Source organism: Antechinus flavipes, chromosome 4 (assembly GCF_016432865.1).
Source record: "Antechinus flavipes isolate AdamAnt ecotype Samford, QLD, Australia chromosome 4, AdamAnt_v2, whole genome shotgun sequence".
Lineage (NCBI taxonomy): Eukaryota > Metazoa > Chordata > Mammalia > Dasyuromorphia > Dasyuridae > Antechinus > Antechinus flavipes.
This window is the reverse complement of record NC_067401.1, coordinates 117,400,172-117,415,887: the sequence shown is the minus strand read 5'-3', so window position 1 is coordinate 117,415,887 and position 15,716 is coordinate 117,400,172. Positions and strand designations below refer to the sequence as shown.

The 15,716-nt window shown below is 36.4% G+C and overlaps 1 long non-coding RNA gene across 1 annotated transcript; it reads left to right on the top strand.

Moving 5' to 3' along the window:
* The first annotated feature begins 834 nt into the window (after positions 1–834).
* Positions 835–15,695, top strand: LOC127559958 (uncharacterized). Its single transcript, XR_007953236.1, has 2 exons — positions 835–6,929; positions 12,667–15,695. It is a non-coding gene; the product is annotated as an uncharacterized LOC127559958 (long non-coding RNA).
* The last annotated feature ends 21 nt before the right edge of the window (positions 15,696–15,716 follow it).

The following is a 15,716-nucleotide window of genomic DNA, read 5'->3' as shown; positions in this document are numbered from 1 at the left end:
CTTCAAGTAAGACGTGGGAAGATGGTTTTAGTGTGTGTTTGAGATAGCACAGAAATGCTTTGATTGGGTTACGGAGAACCAAAAGGGGAACAACTTTATACATTGTAGGGTGCACAAGGAAATTCCCTTGATAAAATAACCAGTCTAGGTGTCCTATTCGGCTACTTTCTGAGCAGCCCATTGTTAAAAACATTTTCCAAGTAAGTCAAAACAAAGAACAGAGAGAAAAACTCTGTGTGTGTGTGTATGTGTGTATGTATACATGTGTACGTGGGCCTTCATACTCCAGCGTCTATAACTTTCTCAAGTTAGTGTTGATTTGGGGAATAAAAAAATATTCCCATTTTTTTGGAAGTGGTTTTGGTTGAATCAGTGATTCCTTTTGTGCTCTCTTCTCAAATCACCTTGGATTTTGTTATCTATAAATATATTCATTAATGGAAAGTTAGCTCCCTGAGGGTAGAGACTCCTTTTCACTGGATTCCCTTTCTTAATCTCATAACACAGAGTGAAGTAAATTGAGCTTTGAAAATTAGATGTTCAAAGTAGATGATGAACTCACTGGTCAGAGACCAATGGTATTAAGAGGCTCCTAAGAAGCTAAGGAAACTCTATGAATGACTCTTAATGAATTTTGAGGTTATAGCCTGGCTCACTGAAAGAGTCCACATTTGACACCTGCCCTCCCCCTTCTATGTAGCAGGGCAAAGGTTCACCCTTCAGGCTGTTCCCTGACTATTTTTCTCCTTCCTTGCTTCAAGCAGCTTTTGACGCAGCTGGACACGGTTGCTTAATGCTGGGGGGAAAATGGGGAGCGGGTGGGGGGGAGGGGACCACTGTCGATTGACCCAAATGGGTGGGTCTTTCCCTGGAGTTTCAGGAATGACTGGTTTAGACTGTTGTCAGCTTTACTTGGCAACTCTACCCCTTTGGAAACAAGCAGCTCAGGTTCGCAGCTCTTGGCTGAGCTCCTGGAGCCCAGCCCACATATCCCAGAGAGGATTGTGTTTTTCACGACCCTGCCTTCTGTTATTTAAAACAAACAAAAAAGACCTTCTCCATGGAATTCTGAGGGACCTTTTACCTCTCCTTTAGCTTTATTTTGCTGCCTTGTGACTATTCATATGACATTTATCCATAATTATTAGAATCTCTTTTTTTAGCAACCAAGTTAGCCTCATGCTTAATCCAACTCCTCTTATTCCTTTTTCTAGCCACCTTGGCTCTTTATTCCCTCCTTGTTGATCTTTACGCTATCCTAAATTCTGAAGCTGTAGTCCACTATGTTACTAATAGCCAAGGGAGAAGAAGTCTGACTAGCTTGGAGATAAGGTCATTTGAGGTCCTGCTTGTCAGATGGATGCCAGGATTTTGTGCTTTCCTTATTTAGAATCTCAGAGTTGGGAAAACCCTACTAGGATCTTTGCCATTCCTATATACAAGATATCCCAAAAGTCTTACAATACTAAAGCTTACCAGAGGAGCAGACGGGCAGATTCTCAGTACTTGAGTTCGCAATAATTATGTTGTTCCCTTTGTCTTTTTCCTCCTCTCAGCCCCACCACATGTAACCATACATCTATTATTTTATCCTTTCAATATCCTAATAAAATATTAAGGGAAAATTCATTTTAGAAAATCATTCTTACTGGAAAAACTAAGCACACATTCAGGACTTCTCTAAAGACAACTACAAAATACACTTTACAGAAATAAAAAAATGGATCATCCTAAGCCCAATGAAAATACTATCTAAATTAATTTACAGACAGTACTGACTAAACTACCAAAGAATTACTTTATAGAACTAAACAAAATAAATTAATCTAGAGAAAGACAAGAATCTCAAGAGACATAATGAAAAATGTGAAAGTGAGTGGGCCTGTCATTAGCAGAATGCAAACTTCTATAAAATAGTATAATCATTCAAAACTATTTGGTACCAGTTTAAAATAAGAAAATGTGATCGATGTAACAATAGGTTAAGGTTAGCTCCAGATTGAATATATTAGCCTAGTGCCCCATAAACCCAAGGATACTGACAACTAGTAATTGACAAAAAATTTTGGGGAAGCTAGAAAACAATCCAGTAAAAATTAGATCTAAACATGTAAGATATACCATGTTGTTTTTCAGTCATGTACTACCCTTCATGACCCTATTTGGTGTTTTCTTGGCAACAATACAGGAGTGATTTGCCATTTTCTTCTCCAGCAGATCCTTTCTATCAGGCAATCAGATTAAGCGCATGGTCACATAGGAAATATCTGAGGCGTCATTTGAAAGGTTTTTCCTGATTTCAGACCCAATACTCTAGCCACTGAACCACTGACTGCATCTATCTGTTATCTTTTTGAAGCTTAACATATGCTAATATAAGCTCTAAACAGATGTGTGATCTAAACCTAACATGTCACATCATTTAAAAAAATAGGAAATAACTACCCAAATATGACTAGAAAATTAACAAAGCTGAGAATAAGAGATGATTTGATCATAAGGTATTCTGAGAAGTGAAGATTAGTACAGGAACCCAGGTGATTCAGGGTGAGACCAAGAAGGCGTAACAATCTTATCCACTGGAACTAGGACAAAACCTCAGTTTAGATACTAGAGATGAGTGTGCTAGTCCCTATAAATATTTTTTTTAAAAAAAGTATATCTAAAGATCTTTAAGAAGGAAAGAATAATGAATATGAGCAAAGACTTAATTTTCCATAAGAACTACATGAATACCTAGAAAAAATAAAGCAAGAGGTTTAAAAAAAATTAAATCAATAAACAAATCAAAGAGTGTACGAAATCTTACCTAAAGGAATCCCTCAAAACTAGACAAAACAGAAATCTGTGATTCTATGAGACAAGAAATATTAAAATTGGAAAGATTGAAAATTGGAAGGAAAAGTAATATATCAGATATCAAAAGGAATTGACTTAGAAAATAGGTCAAAGAGAGTTAATTTTTAAATTGTTGGTCTCCTTAAAATCCATGAATTAAAATAAAGCCTGGATACATTATTTTTAAAAATCACAAATGAAAATTTTCCAGAATCAGGGTGCAGAGTAAAGATAGAATTTACTACTAATTACATTCTGGAGGAAAAAAGAAATCTCAGGAATGATATAGCCAACATTTAGAGCTCCCTTGTCCAAGAAAAAATACTGCATGGACCCAGAAAGAAACAGTTCAAGAACCAAAAAACCAGAGTCAGGATCACACAAGATCTGGCAGTTTCTACTATAAACAAGAAGAAATTTTGGAATGTAATGTTCCAAAAGGCAAAGGATACTGCCTTACAACCGGGTATGACTTATCCTGTAAAGCAGAGTATAATCCTACAGAGGGAAAATGATGAACCTTTAATGGAAATATTTCTGATGAAAAGATAAGAGCTGAGAAGAAATTTGAAAATATAAACAAGAGTCTATAGAAACCTAGCAAAGTAAATTTACTAAAGCAATTGGAAGAAGCCATACAATGATACAGTGCAATAATTTTAATAGAGAAGAAATGTGTCCCTTCAAAACCTTAATGTCTTCAAAGAGTATTGAGGGAATTAAATAAGAAAAATACAACCTGAGGATCAGTTGTGATGTTTTACAGATTTGAATGTACAAAGAAGGGAGAAGAGAATAAAACCTATTAATTCTTATAAGTGTATGAGAAGAGAGGCATATACATATGGAGGAAGGGGTAAGAGGGAGTGGGACATCAAATGTACTTCATCTGAAATGGACAAAGAAGTGGTGAACACATGCATGAATATAGTGTGATGTAGAAATTTATCAGATTCAACAGGAAAATAGGCATAAAAAACCCTGGGCTTAGGTTAAGAAGGATGATATTGAGGGAACAAATAGTTGCTAGCAAAATGAATTTACTAATTCAGAAAGAGGATTAACAAAGGGAAGAGGGGGGAAGAGAGGGAATGGGTTCTAAGGGGTACCTTTGCCTCTTAGACAATTGAGGAATGGCTGCAAAAAAAATTGTATATGAATATAATGGAATATTACTATGTCATATGAAAATAGTAAGACACGAACTAATGCAGAATAAAATAAGCAGAACAGTTTTCCAATTACATGTAAAGATAATATTCAACATCCATTTTTGTAAGGTTTTTGCGTTCCAATTTTTTTTCTTCCTCCCCATTCCCCAAGATGGCAAACAATCTGATACAGGTTATCAGTCATTTCAAACACATTTCCATAATAGTTGTGTTGTGAAAGAAAAAGCAGAACAAAAGGAAAAAAACCACTGGGGAAAAAAAGCAAGCAAACAAACAAAAAAAGGTGAAAATAGTCTGCTTTGATCTGCATTCAGTCTCCATAGTTCTCTCTCTGGATGCAGATGGCATTTTCCATCTCAAGTTGGAATCGTCTTGGATCACTATATTGCTGAGAAGGGCTAAGTCTAACATGATTGATCATCACACAATCTCGCTGTTAACTATGTACAATGTTCTGGTTTTACCCTCTTTACTCAGCATCAGTTCATGTAAGTCTCTCCAGGCCTTTCTGAAATCCTCCTGCTGGTCATTCCTTACAGAACAATAATATTCCATAACATTCATACACCACAATTTACCCAGCCATTCTCCAATTGATGAGCACCCATTCAGTTTCCAGTTTCTGGCTATTACAAAAAGAGCTGCCACAAACATTTTGGCACATACAGGATCCTTTCCCTTCTTTAGTATCTCTTTGGGGTATAAGCCCAGTAGAAACACTGCTGGATCAAAGGGTATGCACAGTTTCATAGCTCTTTGGGCACAGTTCCAAATTGTTCTCCAGAATGGTTAGATCAACTCACAACCCCACCAACAATGTATTAGTGTTCCAGTTTTCCCACCTCCCCTTCAACATTTATTATTGTCTTTTCTTGTCTTCTTAGCCAATCTAATAAGTATGAAGTAGTAGTGAGATCACATTTTAACAATATGCAAATGTCATGCCAAAGGAGACAAATGTCATGCACATACATGATATATACAATGTGAATGAAAGATGATTTCAAAAGAACGGTGATGGAGAATTGTAGAGGGCTCTAAGAGAATGTGTAAATTAAGCTGAATCTTGAAGTAAGTCAGGGAAGCAAAAAGGTAGAGAAAAGGACAAAAGCATTCCAGGCATGGGGGACTAATCAGTACAAAGGCATGGAGTGGAAATACGGAGTTTGGTATGTGAGGAAAAGAGCAGGAAGGCTGATACAGCTGGAACATGGCATTTGGAAGACAGTAAAATGTAAGACTGTTAAGATAGGAGGGGACAGGTTATGAAGGGCTTCTGATATCAAGCAGAATATTTTGTATTTGATCCTAAAGGGAATAGAGTCACAAGGATTTCTTAAGTATTAGGGGAGTAGATCAGGGTGACAGTCAAATCTATACATAAAAATCATTTTGGCAGCTGAATGGAGGATGATTTGGAATGGAGAGAGAAGAGTTAGGGATGTCAAACGAGGCGATTGAAGCCTTGATGTGTGAGGTGATGGTGGCCCTTTCTAAAAGAGGAGAGGAAGTGGCAATGTGAGTAGAGATAAGAGAATATATTTACTAGAAATGCTTTGTAGATAGGCAGAAACATCAAGATCTGCTTTGAGTGTGCTGATTGATTATATGTGAGGAATCAGAGATGGCACTGACATTGGTGATCTGGGTGTCTAATAGATAGCAGTCTAAGTTGTATGCATAGTTGCCTCAGGGGAAAACAAAAGATATTCCTTGAGAAAAATAGCAAAGTTAGAAAGGGAAAAAAATTGGGGAAGATAAGTCATTTTTTGGATATCACATATTAGAGTGGCTGATGAGACATCCAATTTGAGATATTCAAAAGACAATTAATGATAGCCTGGAGTTTAGGACCCAGAATCATCTTCATAAAGATGGTGATTGAATCCATGGAAGCTGATGAAATCACCAAGTGAATCAGTACCGAGGGAGAAAAGAAGACGAGAGCCTTGGGAGACAACTTTGGTTAGAGGAAGTGACTCAGCTAAAATCCAGTCAGAGAGATTGATGAGGAGGCCTTGAAGTAAAAGGAAAATTAGAGAAACAAACAATCTAATGAAAACTAAGAAAGGCAAGGTGTCGATCAGTAGGGTCAAAGATGAGAAAAGGGACAAGGATCAGGTCTGAGAAAGGGCCAATAGATGGGACCATTGAGAACATCAGTTATCTGATCCCCTTATTCAATAAACTGGATTAGTGCCCTGTTCTCATCACAGTGACATCCAAAATCCTGGGTTAGATTTTTAGAGCTCTTCATTTCATAATCACACCCTCCTCACACACACTGTATACCCACCCCCATCACACACACACACACACACCACACACAAAAACACACAGTACACACATACCATAGACACAATACACACACTCCCACATACCACACACAAAGACACACAACACACATACACCCCACCCCCACACACACACCCCAGTCTTCTCACACCTCGTCACACACACACCGGTTATCTCCCGGGCTCTCGGCTCCCACCAGCATACAACATCCCATCTCTCCTATTCCCTTTGGCTGTCCCTCATACCTGGGATGCTCTTTCCCCTCTCTGCTTTGGGACTTCTCTGGCTTCCTTCCAATCCCAGGTAACACCCCCCTCCCTCGTACAGGAAGCTTTCCCTGGTCTTTCATAATTCCAGTGCTTAACCTGTGTTAGTTCTCTCCTGTTTTTCCTGTGCTTGGTTTGTACTTAGTTATTTGATTGCCTCCCACCTTTGATTCTGACCCTCTGCCCTCTGCCTTTTTCTCTGTTGCCAGTGCCTACTTTACAGAATGCCTCCAACATGGCAGGCACTTAATAAAATGTTTAATGACTGACTGCCTTGGGAGAGAGCAATTTCAGTTGAATGACGAGGTGAAAAGCCCAGATTGCAAAACTTTTAGAAGAGTGTGAAGAGGAAATGAAGGTAAGGAGGGTACATAGATTTTTTTATTATAAGAAAGAAGCAGAGATAGAAGATAAATAACCAGCAGGGTTAGTCAAATCAAAGGAGGGTTGGGTTTGGGTTTTTTTGGTTTGTTTGTTTTTTAGGACATTGGGCACTTTATCATGTTTGTAGAAGGCAGAGAAGGAGCCAATAGATAGGGAAACATTAAAGATAAGAAAGGGTGGAGAGAATATTGGGGGCAATTTGCTTGGAGAAGTGAGGAGGCAATGGGATAAAGGACAAATGTAGAGACCTTTTCATTGCCAAGTCCAAGGGCCACCTGTTTATCTGAAATTAAATATCTGAAAGAGGACATGGCAGGCAGTGATGTGAGAGATGTGAAATGAGGAAGAGGAGAGAAAGAAGGAACACTGAGCAAATGGTCTCTCTCTCTCTCTCTCCCCATTAGATAGCCATTCAAATAGGGAAGTATAAAGAGATTGCCTTCTTGCCAGGAGGACTATGTGGTAATTTATCCGTTTATAATGGACTCAACTCCTTCATTTCATAGATGAGGAAATAAGCACAGTTAGGATCATATAGCTAGCAGGTGTTTAAGCTGGGATTTGAATGCACTTCTTCCTCACTCCAACTCCAGTATTCTGTTCTATTATGCTCATAATATGAATTATAGAAAAGCTATAAACAAAGATTTCAGGATATGAAGACGTTATGGAGTTGAGATCTTCAACAGTGCAAGAAATAAGCAAATTAATGAGACTGATCATGGATTCATCAGAATATAAAAGGAATTTTCTGCATTTTACAGATAAGGTGTGGAAAGGTTAGATGACATGGAGAGGATACAAGTGGCTGAGCTGGGAATAGAACCCAGAGTATGTCCTTAATATGATCTGCTTGTAATTTCACTCCCATCACATGGGCCTGAAACAGATAGATGGATGGATGGATGGATGGACTACATAAGGATGTATGTATGGATATATAGATGGATAAATAAAAAAATTCAGGCCTGACCTTGTCTAATAACTTTCCTGTGATCCTTCTGTTCATCGCTGGGTACTCTAGCCAAACCTTAATCTACTACCTTTCCAGAACCTGGATGCAGTTTACTAGGGGCCAATAGACTGCACTGCCACTGGCTGTTGCTGAGAACAGGAGCTGGAATAAACATGTGCCCCTCCCACCTTGGATGGGAAGGATAAGTTGATTGTCCTTACAACTGGACAAGTTGGAGAGTGGTCTTTTCCTACATTACCTGTGAAATCCCACTTGGGCCAACTTAGTAATGGCTGCTAAGCAGGACTTAAATGATAAGTCTTTTAAGGTAATGACAACTCCACTAATGCTTTTAACAAACCAGAAGACAATTTCAGGGCTTTATTGTACCTTGCTGCAGCCAACTCATGTGAGCAAAAGGATGATGGACTAGATATTTACTTTAGTTCTCCATGGTCTCTCAAACCTTTCCCAAACAGAAATTGTGATCCAAAAATAAAGCAGTTTCAGCTGTTTCCGTGATTTGGACACCCAGAATCCAAAGAAGGTTAAAAAAAAATCCAAAATGCAGGTTACTGGCTCACTAACCCTGAGTCACTCAGCCTATCTCCCCTAGCTCCCATGCTCCTGGCAGCAAGGATACACTAGCTGATCTAAGGACATGACACAGGCTTACATCAAAACCCAACATTATCCCCTGATTCCCCCTTCCTCTTTCTAGTGCTATGAAGATCCTAGCTCCAGGAAACTCAAATTTTTCAAGTCTCCACTATATGGTTATCATAAAAAGAAGTCTCCCTTTCTGAGCTCTGGTACTGCTGGTGAATGGAATAATCATGGTCACATTGCCTCATTTAAACAGTGGGTCTGCCTAGCCAACCTCAAAAACCAAAAGATAATTTATTGAAGCATGTATTGAACCTAGTATTAGAGGAAGCCAAATGAAAGCAACTCCCCCTTTTTTCCAATAAGGTATTGATATTTTCTGAGTATCTCATCTACTCCTTCTTTCCCCCTCCTCAAGAAATGTTCCATATAACAAACATTATTTTTTAGCAGATTAAAAAAAAGCCAGTACAATTGATCAATAATTTGAATAAGTCAAAAAACATGTACAAAGTTCCTGAATACCTCCCACTTAAACAAAGAGGTGAGGGTAGCTTCTTGTTTCTCTTTAAGTACCATTTGAACTTTAATTTTGTTAGATTTACTTTTGATTTTTTGGTGTGTCATTGATCTTTCTATATTCATTCTTGTATTTGCTGTATATATTGTTTTCTTGGCTCTGATTTCTTCACTCTGAATCTTCCCATGCTTTTTGTATCATTATGCACATTTTGGGGGGGCTACAATTGGAGGGTAAGTGACTTGCCCAGGGTCATACAGCTAGGGCGTGTTAAGTGTCTGAGGTCATATTTGAATTCAGGTCCTCCTGATTTCAGGGCTGGTAGTCTATCCACTGCACCACCTAGCTGTCCCTACAAAATTTCTTAAAGCACAGTAATATTCTATTTATTTACTACAAGTTGTTTAGTCATTCCTCAATTATCAGCCATCACAAAAAACATGAATATTTTTGCTATATGCTATAAATATTTTGGAGTTCATGGGGACTATTTTCTTACTGATGGCTTTCTTGGGGTTTAAGACCAGTGATGGACTTTTCAAAAGATATGGACACTTAATCATTTTGTCTTCATAATTCCAAATAATATTCCAAAATGCTTGTACTATTGCATTGCTCTACTCCAGTGTATTAATGTGCCTATCATTCCACAATCCCTCAAATGTGTCACTATTGGCATTTTTTATCTTTTTATTTATTTTTTTTTTTGCAAATTTTTAGGGTAATGAGATGAGATGAATCTTCATGGTTGTTTTGATTTTCGTGTCTCTGCATCTATTAAGATGACCATATGCTTTGGAATGTTTTGGTTTTTCATATGATTAATTATGTTGATTATTTTCCTAATATTAAACCATCATTGTATCCCACTTTATCATAATGAATAATTTCTTGGATAAATCACTATAGTCTGTTTGCTAGGATGTTGTTTAAAATTTTTTGAGTCAATACTCATTAAAAATATTAACCTATACTTTTCTTTCCATGATTTGTCCTTCCTTGGTTTAAATATTGGGATTATATTTGCCTCATAAAAGATTTTGATAGAGCTCTTCCCTCAGTTGTTGAGAATATTTGCTGAAGTATGGGTACTAACTGTTCTTTAAAAGTTTGATAGAATTCTCCTATGAATGCATCAGAATGAAGAGCTGTTTTTCCTCCCTTTGATAGTTACTTTTCAACTAGATCTATTTCCTTTTCTGAGATTGTGTTATTTAAGATCTCTATCTGGTCTTTTGATAGTTTGGTATTTTCTTTTAATGTATTCTATTTCTTTTGTGCTTTCAGTTTTGTTATTATGTAATTATGCACAATACATTCTGATTATTCTTTTTATTTCTTTTGTTTTGCTGTGATTTCATTTGGTTCATTTGCTATTTTATTGATTTGATTTTCCATTTTATTCTTTTTAGTCAGTTTTTCAATTTTATTAATCTTTTTAAAGAATCAAGTTTAGTTTTATTATTCTATTTCTAACTTATCTATTTCCCCCTAAATTGCAAGATAGGTCACCATGGGCTGCAAACTAAGCTCCATTGCTCTTCAGAACTCATTATTCCATTCCCTCCTCCTTTTTCTAGAGGATGCAGAATAAAGTGGCATTATTTTAATGTTTTTTCCTTTATAGTTGAAGGTCTTTCTCCTGATGGTTTTCAGAACTTTTTGTTTTTTAGTTCAATTATTAAATTTAGCCACTATGTATTTTGGGAGTTTGCACATGAGTATTTTTTTCCCCCTAGATGTAATCTATGAATTCTTTCAACTGAAATTTCATTTTCTGTGTTCTGAAGTTCTGGAAAATTATCTTCTATTATTTCCTTCATTGTGGTCTTAAGTTTTTATCCTGTTGGGTCTTCTAGGAAACCCATGATCCTTAGGTTGTTTCTATACATCCTTTGAGAGCAATATGTTTTGCTTGCACAGTGAACATATTTTCTTTCAATGTTACCATTTTTTGCTTCTCCTCTAGGTTGCTCTTTATCAGTGCATTTGTATTGCCAACCTATTGTATTCTCTCTTGTTTATTTGGTGAGATTTGCCATTGCACAGAACAATTTTTCTTTTTTGATCATTATTTTTGCTCTAATCCTCATGTCTCTTTTAATTCACTCAGGTTCATTGTGTTATTATTCCATGTTTTCCTCAAATTCTACAAGGCTTTCTAACTCATGAAGTGTGAGGTCATTTTCTTTATTTTTTCAGTATTTATTTACAGATGCCTGAACTCATTTATGAGATCAGGAGGTCATATTTCCTTTTGTTGTCACTATTTTCCTTGTTAATTTATCTGTTTATTCTTAAGGTTTTTGAGATTTCTTCCTAAAATATTTAGTACTTTTAGTTTTTCCCTTCCTTATTTTGCTTATCTCTTACTTCCTGACTCCCTTCCCTCCTCTGATTGTGGTTTCCTTGAGTACAGAATCTTAAAGCATCTTAGTCTCCTCTCATTCACTCACTGGGCAATTTGTGGTTCACCAGTTAAGATCACGGCCCCACTGAGTTTTGGGTGGTCAAAACTCGCCCCAGTTGGATGCTGTGCCTTTTCCCTCAGTCTTGGTGGAGTGCTGCCTTGTCCCCCACATGCACTATGTCCTGTCCTAGTGACCCATCCCATTCCTTTTGTTCCTCAGTTCTTTGGCTCCATGCTGGCAGTTCAGAGACAGTTGTTCCCAACAGTGGCAGTTCAACACCACTAATGCTTCCCCTTTGCAGTCCCCAGAAGATTTTTGCTCCTAAAAGGTTGGGGCCAAATTGGCTGTTCAGGTCTGCACAAACTACCAAGCAGGCAGATGTACCATCATCTTTAACATGTTATTTCTCTTACTTTTCAAGTATGTTCCATAGTCATTTAAAGTTGTATTTTTCTTCTTAGTCCATTCAAATCCTTTGATACCCCACAGTTAAGTCTTTGCCTTTCTAATTTCTGTGGTTCTCAACTCTAGAACTAAATCACTTTCCTTCCTTCAGTGGGTTGTTCTTTGAGGCTACATCCTGAACCTTTTGTTTCTACTGGACCAAAATGAAACTTTTGTACTTCATATCTTCTTGCCTATCTCTATCTTATTTCTTTGCCCCCTTGAACTGAGCACATCTTCAGTTATGTGCCTGACACTTCAGGACTTCAGTAGTGCCTGAAATTCTATGGTCTTGTAGGTTTGGGGACAGAGGTGGTATCATGGAGTGTGTCAGAGCTTTATGCTGCCCTCCCCCCTTTTTTAAAATGTGGATTGATTATCCTTCAGGTCTGTTTTGGAGGGTAGGGTTACTTAGTACTTTTTTTAATTACAAATTTTATAGTTTACAATCGAGAACAAGCTTTGTATAATTTCATTTCTCTATATTCAGATCCCTAGGTTTTAGATCTAGATATTGTTTGAAAAAAAAAAGTATGACCAGAAAAGGAGATGAGCTAGTAATATGCACAAATAAGGGGGGGTGACAAATAGTTAGCCAAAGGTGTACTGGGACCTACTTAATGTCCTTCACATTGAGTAAAACTTCTTTGAAGGACTTATGGAAAATACAGATGGAATAGCTCATGGTTAGATGGTGTGCCACTTTTCATGGACAAAGGTATAATGGGGTAGAACCAAATTCCAGGGCAGATGCTGATCCTTGTTTTTTTTTCAGAAGCAGAGTTGTGGACACTTATATTGAACAAAGGCCCAGGCAGCACCATCTGACCTCTGCAGAAGTTGGGAGGCAAGTGGTGACCCAAGATTGGGATTCTGTCAATTGTTTTTAATGGAGTCAAATCCATGTGTTTATTTTTTTTTTCTTTAATCTTGGGCATTTTCTCTTTCTGTGAACATAACTTGAAAAAACTATAGAGCCAATTTTCATATACAGATGTATTCCATAAATGCTATACTTTTAAAATACATTGCTGCCTTCTAGATAATTTATTCTGCAATATATTATGCACAGTTGTAAATAACATGTATTGTAACATCACTTTCAGTTATGTGTAAAGAAATAAATTAAAATTTTATAAATATGTAAAAAACATTAAGTGGTGTGAATGACTTGCAATCATTCCAGAAAATGTACATGATGAAATCATAGATTCAATGTTGTTTTCTCAGCCTTTACCTAAATATATTAGGGTATTCTACTTTGCCCATGTGAAATCTTTGTTTGGTTTTATTGTGCTCCTAACACTCAAGCTCTGTCATCACCTTATCCTTTCAAATAGTTCAGTTATTCATCCTTTGGAACTCATATCCTGTCTCAGTCTTACTGACCACCTAGCTCTGACTTCATTCATGAAGAAAATACTCATATTTGCTTTATGACATGTATTCTAATATAAGTTGCCTTCAAGTAGAGATAGGCTGCTTTGTCTGGTCCCAGCCTCAATAATTTCCAAGAATTTGTCCCCAAACATTTAGAATCTTTACTTGCTATGGAAATTAGATAAATTAAAGTGGGAAAGGCCATTTGTTATGTTTGTTCTACCACAGGCAAGAATACGTTAAATTCAGTTCCATTTAATAAACATTTATTAAATATCTATTATGTGTTTGGTGTGGCTGATACAAAGATAAAATCATCACCCAAAGAGAGCTTAGGTTCTACTGGAGGTATTAATTTTGAGATAATGGGGATCAGTAGACAACTTACACAGTGACAACAATTCAACTCACCGTGTCTCCTTCTTGAGAAAACATCACTTTAAGAAATTAAACAAAAAAATAACCTAATAAGTGTTCTAAATTCCTGGCATGATTAAAAAAGGATTCCTGGAACAGGAACAAACTGCTAGTTTTTTTTTTTTAATCATTAGCAGTTCTGTTGTTATCTTATTGCCTCACTGCTCTCTAAACGAATAAGGCATTCCCCTCTTTTTATTGTTCTTTTCCCTATCTTGGAGGCCATACTGCCTTTTGTACCCAGTTCCCTAGAAACTGGAAGCATTTGCATTGTTTGCTTTAACCTCTTGTGCAATCCTTCCTGCTGTTGAAAAAGTTCTGATTCAGTCTGTAATAGCCATAATAAATAAGGTTAACATTGCATCATCTAAGAAGTTGCAGAATAGAAAAGTATTTAAAAACAAGAAATCTCCTATCCCACATCCTTGTGATTTCAAATATATTTTAGGGAATAATACTATCTTTTAAGTGGAATTATTTCTTAGAACAGAACTTTATGTGACTGAAATCCTGATTTCATTGGTAAGCCAGATAGGATCCCTTGTGCCAGAACAAGGCAGACACTGGCTGCTTAAAACTTGGATTAACAGAAGAAAAAGTGGACATGAATATATGGAGAAAGTCTCAAGGCAGCTTTTTAGACAGAAGTTCAAGTGTGATAAATATGGTGGTCAGAACTGAATTTAAACAGGGGATAAAATAGAAATGGTTTGTAGTCCAGATGTAAATTGAAAACAAATTAGCCACTTTCTCATTTGTGATCTTACTGGAAAGAGTTCAAATCAATCTATTAATTTTGATCATTCGTTTTCATCTTTTTGTCAAGAAAAGATTCTTGATAAATTTTAGATGTAGGAAGAAAGAGTTCTCATAATTCAGTCCTTAAAATGCATGTGATATACAATGCATACATGAGACTGGGAGCACTGAATCATACAGCTGAAAGGAGTCTTACTTGAGAAAAGGTACAGTGTACTTGGGGGAAATTGAATAATTACAAAACACAGACCGGGGTGCCATATGTTCTAAGGAAACTTGATACTTATTTGATTGTCATTAATCTTAGTGGAAAAAATTATTGCAAGCAGGTAGGATGATGTCAAAAATTCATAAAAGTGGGAATGCTTTAGGTAGAAATATTGTGCATTTTGATTAGAAGTATTTAGGAACACTTGGAATTAGGATTAGTAAGACTGGGATAGAATGGTGAACATCCTTGGATAAATTTGAAACAGCAATCTGAGAAAGAATATTTTAGTATTTTACCTCATATTTGAGTTTTTCTATAACAATATTAAAGCTAGATAGAGGTTTAAACAATACCATTTCCATATTTCTTCAGAATCCTGATTCTATGTGTTCTTAAGAGATTTGTCATTTTGTCAAAGATGAAATTGAATTTCTTGAAGGAGATCAATGCTTTGTTTCATATCTGATTTACTTTAGTGTTTTTTTTTAAATTAAAAATATAGTTCTATCATAATATCCCAAAGAGAGATGATCACATTTCACCTTATTTTCTAACTGAATTTATCAAAGACCAGCAAATCTCTAGGGTATATATTAAAAAAAAATAAAGCAGCTATGAAATATAGAAGATGGTACATTTAATACGCTTCATGTCATCTTTATATAAGTAAGAAACTTTGACCAGGTTAACTTATAAAACTTACCTTGGCCTCTCCCTAACACAAGTTCAAATTGCCTAACTACAATTAGTCTTGTGTAAGAATTGAAACTAATATATCACTGATGGAAAAGAAATTTTACATATTAATACCAATTCCATTTTCCAAGTACAACTGTTAAGATCTATTTTCTGCATGTGTGTGTGTGTGTGTGTGTGTATGTATGTGTATGAAATCTCTATACTTTATACAAACGTCAAATAATGTTAATGTTACCTGCAGCTGTTTTCTTAATTTGATTTTTATCAGAGATTAGTTAATTCCAGGCTAAAGAAGACAGGTGTAGATATTCATTAAAATTGATTTAGTCTGAAAGTTATTTTGTGTTTTTGAGCCTCTT